This window comes from Myotis davidii, unplaced genomic scaffold, assembly GCF_000327345.1.
Source record: "Myotis davidii unplaced genomic scaffold, ASM32734v1 scaffold2236, whole genome shotgun sequence".
NCBI classification, from domain to species: Eukaryota; Metazoa; Chordata; class Mammalia; order Chiroptera; family Vespertilionidae; genus Myotis; species Myotis davidii.
The window spans coordinates 146448-157427 of NW_006287830.1; positions in this window are offsets into that span (position 1 = coordinate 146448).

The window sequence follows — 10980 nt, forward strand, 5'->3', positions numbered from 1 at the left end:
ATTCCAAGTTCCAAACTTTCTATGTATTATCCCCAAAGCCAATAAAATGTTCCTCTAACTGTGTATTTTTATATCTAAAAACCTTTACACAGCTTCACACACCCAAAGCAACACAACATCTTACTCCAGGAGCTGACATTTTTTACTGAAAAACTACATCCTTCGCCACATCTCTCATCAACTTGTCCTCTTCAGTATGTGAGCTCCTTCAAAACAGACTTTCAAATCAAAAGTGATCCTTACAATATTGTTGCAATTTTACAGAGTCACTAAAAAGTGAAACAATATATACAAGCGGAACAAATTCTATACTTGTGTGCTGGAAAGGCTACTCTCCAATGAGACAAAATCCATGGAAGATTTTTCAAGAGAGTAAAGAAAATCATTCTCCTTCCCAGTTTGTCATTGAAACTTGAATATGTGAGTTTTTCCATGGTACAGAAAGGTAGCCAGAACTGAAATAAAATATTAACTGAAATAAAATATGGGTTCCTTCTCCATATTTCCCCCACCCTGCCGCCTGCTTTGTGAAGGACCATGTATCCAACAGACAGTAAATCAGAGGAGCCGAAAGAACAATAATAGGTCTAGTATAGTTCAGTATCAAAGATATTTGCAAAAAAATGGGAATGCAAAGACATGGTGCAAGCTGTATGAGATTTTGTACTCTGAGCTCACAGAATTGCAAGTAGCAACTTAAATTTTGGAATAATCCTACTGTTCCTGGCTTGGCGTTGGTACTAACAGTCACTGAGAAACGTCACTCTTGCGCTTAAGTTCAACAGCAAGATTCAAGAAGCTGAAACCAGTTTCAGATGGGTGGGACTGGTATAGTATACTGGCTGAAATCTAAGGTCTCAATCCTATATCTGCCACTTACCGGTAATTATTTGATCTTTTAGACCTCAGTTTCCTCATCTACAAAGTAGAGGTGATAATAGGGTCTATCTCATAGGAATGTTATGATGATAAATGCATCAGACAAGTCTTCTAATAAATACTGGAAAGTTAAAGTGGTGTAAAACATTATTTATGTGAGAAAGGGGATTAGATAACAGAACTGAATGGAAAGAAAAAAAAAACCCTCAGTGTGATGAGGGATCCCCAGCAGGAGGAGGAGAAGCCAAAGCAGGATGCTTCTGATGGGAGTTTTTGCGGATGACCATTGCACATAAGCAAAACAATAATGTGTGATTGTTGGAAAGACCTAAGAGGCAAGACCACTATTAGAACCCAGACAGAATGACAATTAGGCTGAATATAGAAACTGAAAAGAGGATTGCAAATGTGTGGCTTACTCACTGTCCATATTTGAGAGGTTAACAGGAGAAATAAAGAACTGAGAACCTGAAGCAAAGCTTCATTGTCTAATCCTCCATGTTGCAGGGATCCTTGAGCTGTGGTTGCCATGAAGAGGTGCTGAGGTCCGGGGCAGAATCCCAGGGTCGGTTCATGTGAGGACCACCAGAACCATGGGGCGGTGCAGGCAGAGGTACCTAGGGCATGTTTAGAAATAGAAAACTGACCACATTCAAGCCACACCTACCACAGAGCCTGGCCTGCGGGAACTATGTACCTTTCAGGAGAGAGTCTACTGCTTGCGAGGCGCCAGCTGGTACCCACTCCACAAGTGTTCCCACTCAAGAGTGTAGAAAAGAAATTGAAGACCTCACTCTCTTGATGCACAAGAATTCTCTCCAAACTGAATTGTTTTTACATAATAACCTGAAAGTTTCACAGGGTTCACAGATGGCACTGCAATAGCATCCAGTTGCACAAGTATTGGTGAATTAATTCAAGCGTTTCTATATAGAGCTGAGTAATGTCAGCCATTTTGAGTGCATGAAGCCCAAAGTGTGCCAAGCAATGTAGCTACTCTTCATTAAAAGAAAACCCAAGGCCCGGACCGGTTTGGCTCAGTGGATAGAGCGTCGGCCTGCAGACTCAAGGGTCCCAGGTTCGATTCTGGTCAAGGGCGTGTACCTTGGTTGCCGGCACATCCCTAGTGGGGGAAGGGGGGGCGGTGTGCAGGAGGCAGCTGATCGATGTTTTTCTCTCATCAATGTTTCTAACTCTCTATCCCTTTCCCTTCCTCTTTGTAAAAAAATCAATAAAATATATTTTTAAAAAAAGATAAACCCAGGTAGATAAACACAGTAACAGGACATGTGCCTCCAAACCGGCAAGAAGATACCAGTTCCTGTTCCAACCTAATACATTATGTTACTTAGGTAGGCTCCTCCTCTAGGCCTTTGTTTTCTCATTTGTAAAAGGAGGTATTGGGACTAGATAACCATTAAAATTCTTTCCAGAACTTTCAATTTATAAATCAGGATATGGGTTTTTTTTCTATGTTTTTTTTATTTGGGTTTTGTTGTTGTTGTTGTTGTTGTTAGTTTGGTTTTTTTTGAAGCTTCAACCACTATTTCCTCCTATGACAAGATTCAGCACTACTTCCAGGAGCACAACAAATGTCAAAGAAAGTTGGCTTCATGCCCAGAAATGGTCCTGAGTTGATCATGGGGTCCCTGGATACTAGAGAACGTATTGAAAAAAGGAGACCTTTCCTCTAGCTTAGGTCAGGGTAAGGACCCATCTGACAGCAGAATGAATAATGTGGTTTTAATGTCTTCCTGTACTTTTCCCTCTAATCCAAAGCTGCCTCAGGTAGCTGCTGACTTAGGAAGAAAGTACTAAAAGTTGAAGCTATTTCACTTAAAACTATCAATAAGTCTAACTGTGAGGAATGTTTATTAAAAGAAATAAAAAGAAAATTCTGCAGTGTGCCTGAACCACAGATTGTCTGCAAAGTAGCCCATGCGGTACAGCTACATAAACTTTATTACCTAGCAAAATCTGAGTCTTAAAATTCTTGGCAAGAGCTTTCGTTCAGACTTTTTTTTCCCTTGAGTGGCCCAAATATAGGAGAATTGGTGCCATTGAATAACATAATGGGCACTTGCTTTTTGTACAAGATACACTATTCTTTGTACTTGGTTCTAGTCACAGAATTTAACTGCCACCTGAACAAGGAAGCGACTGTTCACATTTTTAATACATCTTAGCTGAAGAGTCAAACTAAATTCAGGATCGTTTAGCTCTTGAAAGGTCCTTGTCGCCTTTGAATCTTTGATTCTCTACCCTCTTTGATATATGTGTTTATGCAATCAGCGCAGGAACAATTGTTTCAAGTTTGGATTTTTTTTCTGAAATGTGTTGTCTATTGAGTTCAAATAAAATGCACAGCAGTATTTCAACATCTCCCTGGCTTTGGAATTTGGATTCTGGGTGGCAGATCTTACATTTTTATCCATTTTATCTCAATTGTTAAGAAACTGTGCATATGTATTCTCTTAAATTTACAGTCAGCCCTGAAATTACAATATAATAGCTTTAAAATGGTCCAGCGTGCCTCTCATGGGAATGGATTATAATGGAACATAACCAGAAAGGCACTGAGCATTATTTGGAATGCGGCTTTGTTTCTATCTCGGTTTTATCCTTTGCCAATGGCTCCATTAGTGTATCACTCCGTCAGTCTCTGCTGGATAGCAAGTTTACATTTATCCATGCACTAACCAGTCAGAAGAGCAGAAAGTTCTACTCCTGCAGAGCTAGGGTCCCTTGAGAAAACAGAAGCTTTCTGTTAAATAGTTTCTGATTCCAACAATGGAGGAAGTGCCATATAGGACAGTTTCATCACTCTTTTCACAAAAATGTATTTCGTGCCTCTTCCCTTAACCCTTCTGTAAGAGCTCCAACTGAGCTCTAAGACTAATAGCCTCTTCAAATGCATGAGAAGATATTTTGCACCAGAGGGTATGATGGAGTGAGGTGCTACTTAATTCTTCAGACTTTCAGAAGCACATGCTGCCACTCTTGATTATGTAAAAAATGTAACAAAACTAATAGTAATAATCACTTACAGTTATAAAGTAGTTATTGCATACTCAACACTATGCTCTGTACATACATGAGCTCATTTAACACAAACTCTAGGGAGCAGGATTGTCCCCCAGAGGAAATTTAGTCTCAGCAAATTGAATTGATTTCTGAAGATCACATAGGAAACCAGGTGGAACCAAGCTCTAAACCCAGCCTGACCCTACGCTGGCACTCTCAGCCAGTCCTATATGCTGACAATAGTCAGAAGGCAGCTTAGAAAATTGGCAGATGACTTGGAATTAGTGTGATGAGGAAAGTGCACTGGTGCTTAAATAGCTTTCTGCAGAATGTTTTCAGGCAGAAAGCTGTCTTGATTATGCATACACCTTACTAGCCAAAAGAGTTAAGATTTAGTAGATGCTTATTGTGTGCCATGCATTTTTCTAAGTATTTTACCTGTATGGACTCATTTAATCCTCATAACAGTTACTGTTTTATATCACTAGCATAACCATCATACAGACACAGACACAAGGCAGGTAGAAGTTAAGTAGCATGGGGAAGCCATGCAGCCAGGAAATGTGGAACTCAATTTGGAGCCAGGTTGTTTGGCCCTAGAGCCCACCCTCTAAATTCACACTCTGTGGTTATGGACATATTGGTTTATGAAAATAAAAGACTAGGGACAGAACCCAGTTGAGCAAAAATCAGACAATGAAATAGATAAGCTGAGTCCGCATAAGAAATTAACAGGAATTTTGGGGATCTAGGAGAAGGAAAGAAGACATAGAGGGCCCAGAATCATCACAGGAACCCTCCATCGAAAACAAAAAATCTCAGAGATCAAAATAGACATAGGACCATTCAAAACGGAGATGTGTCATAGTTTACTGCATGCTGCTTGCTTTGCTGCACTGCCAAGTAACCACACCATGACACATAGAGCCCTGAAGGGGGCACTGTGGGTACTTATGGAGATGGGATGGTGTCTGGCAGAGAACCACAGTGTGGCAAAGGGCCAGTGGGCACAGGAGATAAAGTCAACAGAGATGCTTGGGGAAAATGGAACTATCCCCCAGTGCTCTGCAGAGATGAAATTACCGCCATAAACAGGATGGAGACACAAGCCAGAAATTTCATTCAATCTTAACAGATAAGCTCAGTGCAACAAGCTGGAGGTCTTGGGGACACTTAGCTAAAATATGGGTTGGGTTAAAGTTAAAAGCTTCTGATTTCTAAAATTAAACATTCATTCAGGAAGTATTTATTGAGTACCTACTGCATGACATCCTTGTTTAAAATAATAAGGATACAGCAGTGACCAAAACAAACTTGGTCTCTGCCCCCTTGGAGATTATTATCTAACTAGAGGCCCAGTGCACGAATCTGTGCACCAGTGGGGTCCCTCGGCCTAGCCTGTGGGATCAGGCTGAAACTGGCGTGCCAACATCCCCTAAGGGGTCCAGGATTGCAAGAGGGTGCAGGCCAAGCTGAGGGACACCACCAGTGCACACTAGGGCTGGGGAGGGACATGGGAGGTTGGCCAGCTGGGGAGGGACCGTGGGAGGGCTCTAGGGTGTGTCCAGCCCATCTTGCTCAGTCGGATCAGCTGGATCCCAGCAGCAAGCTAACCTACCAGTCAGAGCATCTGCCCCCTGGTGGTCAGTGTACGTAATAGCAACTGGCTGACTAGTCGATTGTCTGCCCCCTGATAGTCAGTGCACCTAGGAAGTGCATGCCTGGAACTTAATGCTAAAAAAAAAGGAGAAATAAGGTGGCAAGAGATGAGGCTGTCAATGGTAAGTGGGACCTTGGAAGCCACATTGAAAAATTGGGGGCATTATGAAGGCAATTCATACGTCAAACAGGGTAGGGATGTGGTTAAATAAAAGCTGCACATATTAAAGGTTAAACAAATAGGTGAAGAGGGTATTAAAATTGTTTTATTTTCCTGAGTCAAAGGTCTACGTTGTTTTTCAGTTAGTAATAAATAAGGTTTCACTCCTATAGTGAGGTCTATTCTGGTTTCTAACTATTTTCTTATAGGATGTAAATTTACATGGGATCCATCAATAAAGGTCATTCTCTGTACAATCTGGGGACTAGACCCATACTTACAACCATCCGTCTATTGTGTTGATTCAGAGCCCCCAAAATTATTTTATTTATTTAAAATACACCTTCAGAGAGGAACCAAGATGGTGTCTAGGTAAACACTGGTACTCAGATCCTCCCACAACCACATCAAAATTACAACTAGCAGGTTTGGCTCAGTGGATAGAGCATCAGTCTCAGATTTTATTCCAGTCAAGATTACGTACTCAGTTGCAGGCTCAATCCCTGGCCCAGTTGGGGCACATGCAGGAGGCAAACAATTGATGTATCTCTCTCACATCAATTTTTCTCTCTCTCTATCTATCTCCTTCCCTTCCACTCTCTATAAAAATCAATGGGAAATTATTCTCAGGTGAGGATTAACAATGACAAAAAATTACAACTAAAATACAATCATTCAGAATTGCCTGAAATTAGGCTGAATGGAAGTCTTACAACTAGATAATTAAAGAAGAAAGCATATTGAGACTGGTAGGAGGTATGGAGGCACAGAACAGGCTGGTCTCACACCCTGTGAGGCATGTTTTTCATTGAAAGGGATATCTTGGCTGAGGAGGCCTCCCATGAGGAGCAAGGAGTCACAGCCCCACAGCAGGCCCCAGCTCAGGGCTCCAGTGATGAGAAGAAGCGTCCCCGTAACTTCAGGCTGAGTGGCACGGAGACTTCTGGAGTCCCAGGCATTTCTCTTAAATGGCTCCCACACAGACTTACTCAGACTCACTCCCTCTGAGCTCCAGTGCTGGGGCAGTGGCTTAAGGGATTCCATGGACATACTGGAAGAAACTGAGTTGTCTGGTATTGGGGCAGGAACTCAGAGGAAGCTTTCTCCAAGACAAGAGTGCTGGAACCTCCCCCGAACCCCCACAGAGCTGACAGGTGGACACTATATCTGAGTCTCCATCAACTTGGTCCACAATGTTCTCCCCACCCTGGTGATTCTCTGAGATCCTACCCACCTGATTTGTACCACCATCCAAGCCATTTGCAGCAGCTTTTCTATATGAATGGCCTGTCCTGGCTCAGGTTTCAGACTAAAATCTCTCAAGCAGCAACTGGACTCAGTGTGCCCCATACCTCTCAATAAGTAGCCTGACACCCGGCACTAGTAGCAGCTTTCCAAGGTTCATAACTCGGCCTCTCCTGGGCATTTCCAAGCCCAGCACAAGTAGCAGCCATCTGTAGATCACTTTGTAGCTCGTGCAGGTTGGCCCCAGGCAGGGCATAGGCAGTGGCTGACTTTGCACCTCTCGGGAGGCCTCAGACCCCGTGCACCTATTGGAGAGCTTCAGACCATGCCAGATTACAACTCTACCATATCCTCAAGTGACACAGTCAAGGGATGGACTCAGTGAGCACCACAGGCCCACTAAAGCAAGTCTTACTCCACAAGGGTGTCTCCTGCACAGCAGTTCTTCCACTGTAGTCGCAGTTGGTCTAGGCATCCATTCCTCCCAGTGATGCCACCAGTAATCAAGGCTCAGCTACAACTAGGATAGTGCACACAGCCTAAACAGGGAGGTATCTAGAGTGGCCAGCTCAAGTGACTGGCGAGGCTGAGCCACTGGGCCCTACAGGACATCTACTACATAAGGCCACTCTACCGATTCCAGGAAACACAGCAGCTCTACCTAATACATAGAAACAAACACAGAGAAGAAGCCAAAATGTGGAGACAAAGAAACATGTCACAAATGAAAGAACAGAAGAAATCTCCAGAAAAAGAACTAAATTAAATGGAAGCAAGAAAACTACTAGATATAGAGTTCAAAAGAATGGTTATAAGGATGCTCAAGGAACATAATGAGAATTTCAAGGAAATCAATAATAATATCAAAGACAGAAATGAAGGATACACTAACTAAAATAAAGAACAATTTACAAAAATTCAACAGTAGAGTACAGGATTCCAAGAATCAAATCAGCGATTTTGAATATGAGAAAACATAAAACAACCAATCAGAAGAGCAAAAAGGAAAAAGAATACAAATATATGAAGATAGTGTAAGGAGCCTCTGGGACAACTTCAAGTGTACCAACATTTGGATTATGGGGGTGCCGGAAGGAAAAAAGAGGGAGAAAGAAATTGAAAACCTATTTGAAGAAATAATGACAGAAAACTGGTGAAAGAACTAGACTTACAAGTCCAGGAAGTGCAGTGTCACCACAAGATGAACCAAAAGAGGCTGACACCAAAACACATTGTAATTAAAATGCCAAGGGTTAAAGACAAAGATAAAATCTTAAAAGAAGCAAGAGAAAAGCAGTTAGTTACCTACAAGGGAGCACCCATACAACCATCATCTGATTTCTCAGCAGAAACTTCGCAGATCAGAAGGGAGTGGCAAGAAATATTCAAATTCAAAATGCCTCCAGCCATTGTGGGTTTAAACATTTCTCCCTTAATTGTAATAGTCAAGACAGTTTTACTTTTTAAAATATATGTATTTCTTCCTGATTTCAGAGAGGAAGGGAAAGGGAGAGAGAAATAGAAACATCAATGATAAAAGAGAATCATTGATCAGCTGCCTCTGCATCCCCCACACTGGGGATCTTGCCCTGACCAGAAATCAAACTGTGACCTCCTGGTTTATAGGTTGACACTCAACTACTGAGGCATTCCAGCTGAGCCAGTTCTACTTTTAATTAAATGTTTTGATTTTTTTAAGCATTATGCCTGGAAGAGACTTTAAGCCATTAATATAATTTGACAAACCTAATTACACAGGCTCATACACGTTTCATACATAAATATCCTATATAATAGAAGTGTAATATGCTAAGTGTTCAACCAATCAGTTGCTATGACACACACTGATCACCAGGAAGCAGACACTTCGACAGGCACGTTAGCTTGCTGCTGGGGTCTGGCCAATCGGGACTGGGCAAGAGGGTCAGACACGCCCTGGAGCCCTCTCAAGGTCCCTCCCCTGCTGGCTGGCCCCCATCAGCTGATTGGGACTGGGCAAGACAGCCCCAATTGGCCCCAATTGCTTGCGAGGCTGAGGGACCCACCAGTGCACAAATTCGTGCACTGGGCCTCTAGTATATCATATGTATGTTCAAATGAAAATGCCAGGTTGCAACTGGAAACAAATGGGCATAAAATTAATTAACATGACATTATATTATTCTCTACTTAATGCAAATAGCTTTGCAATAACTTTTATTCTTGTTGGCTCCCAACAACCTTCCAGGGAGAACTAACATTTAGCCACAAATATTGCAAACAAAAGGTCTGTAGAGATTACAAGATGGCTATGATTTTGTGTGAAATGAGGCAAAATATTGAAACAAAATCTAGGTGACTCAAGACAGAAAAATGCTAATGAATGAAGGGGAAGAGAACTTCGATTCCAACCTCCTCATTTTACAGATGAGGAAACAGAGGTTTGGAAAGAGTAGAGGGTGCCCCTCAGGCACAGGGCCCATGAGTGGAGAACCAGGACCAGAGCCACATTCTCTAACATCTGGTTTGCTGTTCTTCACAGTTTTACTTCTCAAGCTAGTTTATATATAACCCCCAGAGGTTCAAAGAACAGAACTTGCAATCATAGGATAAAGCTCAAGGGCCAAATGTACTTGAAGATTGAAAGGGAAATAACATTATTTTATTTATATAACTTTATATCATCCTAATATTTAAATATTCAAATAATACCAAAAAAGTATGGATTTGAAATATTTTAAGTGCATGAATTTTTCAAAATACAACAGGAAACTTCAAAGAAGCCTTGTTGGACTAACCCCCGGATTGCCCAAGGGAGCATAGGAAGTCAGGGTGCCTCACAAAAGTGGAGGAAGCTCTTCCCCTGACTGGGTCTGACTGCAGAGCCTTAGAAGTAGGCTGAGAAAGGGAAACCTTTGGGAGGGATAAATCCTGGGGCCTGGGCCATCCTGCTCCAAAGGAAGGAAAAAGAATGAGGTTTACTTACAGGAGAAACTGAAGAAGAGGATGAACCCTTGGTGGAGCTACAGGTAATTGGTAAGTCTCTGGAAATAAGAGCCATCCTGTCAGAGTGCTAACATCCAGCAGAGCAGAAGTATTTTCTGACACTCTAGTTATAGAGGCCTCTTAAGGGCAAAGAAGAAAAACTCACTCCACCACTGGACATGAGGAAGTCCTGAACAAGCCACATGGCCAGACCCCTGGGACCAAAGAACCCTCCTTTCACAGGTCCCCACAAGACTATAGTTTGGAAGTAAGGGATCAGTCCCAGGACAGCTTGTCTCACTAAGCAAGGAAGTCATAGTTCACGGTCATGGATCACAGCCATGTGGCACTTGGCACCTCCTGGTCTCAGTTTCTAAGGCTCCTATTAACCATATCATTCTCTGTGCTACAGCTTTTCTCTTCTTTGCAATTTTTCCCCGCTCTTGACTTTAAGAAAAAAACAAAACTCTGCTTTCTCCTGCAGGCCACTCCTGGCCGCCAGGTTTCAGAGGCCACATCTGTAAGTTTCATGTGCTTAATCCTCTGTTTTGGTTTGAAATAACTAATTCTAACTTTATTGTGGCTGCCCATGTGTGAGTTGTCCTGTGCTTTGGATAACTACTCAATCATACATACCAGCTTAGTAACTTGTCTTTCCTATTTTCATCAATTGTATTTATCAGCTTCTTTGCCCTTAAGAGGGCAAATAAATCTCTTGAAAACATCATTGCCTAGAGAACACTTTTCCTCCTTTCTTGTGACTAATTTTTCTCTTTGTATATAATTTTTTTATTGTTGACAGTATTACAAATATCTCCAATTCCCCCCACTTTTTACCTCCTTCCTCCCAGCCCCTACCCACCCACCCCCAGGTCTTCACTACCCTGTTGTCTGTGTCCATGGGCTATGTATATCCTATATAATAAATAGGTAACATGCAAATTGACCACCACTCCAACATACAAGATGGCCGCCCCCATGTGGACACAAGATGGCCAACAGGGGAGGGCAGCTGGAGCCAACCAGGCCTGCAGGGGAGGGCAGTTGGG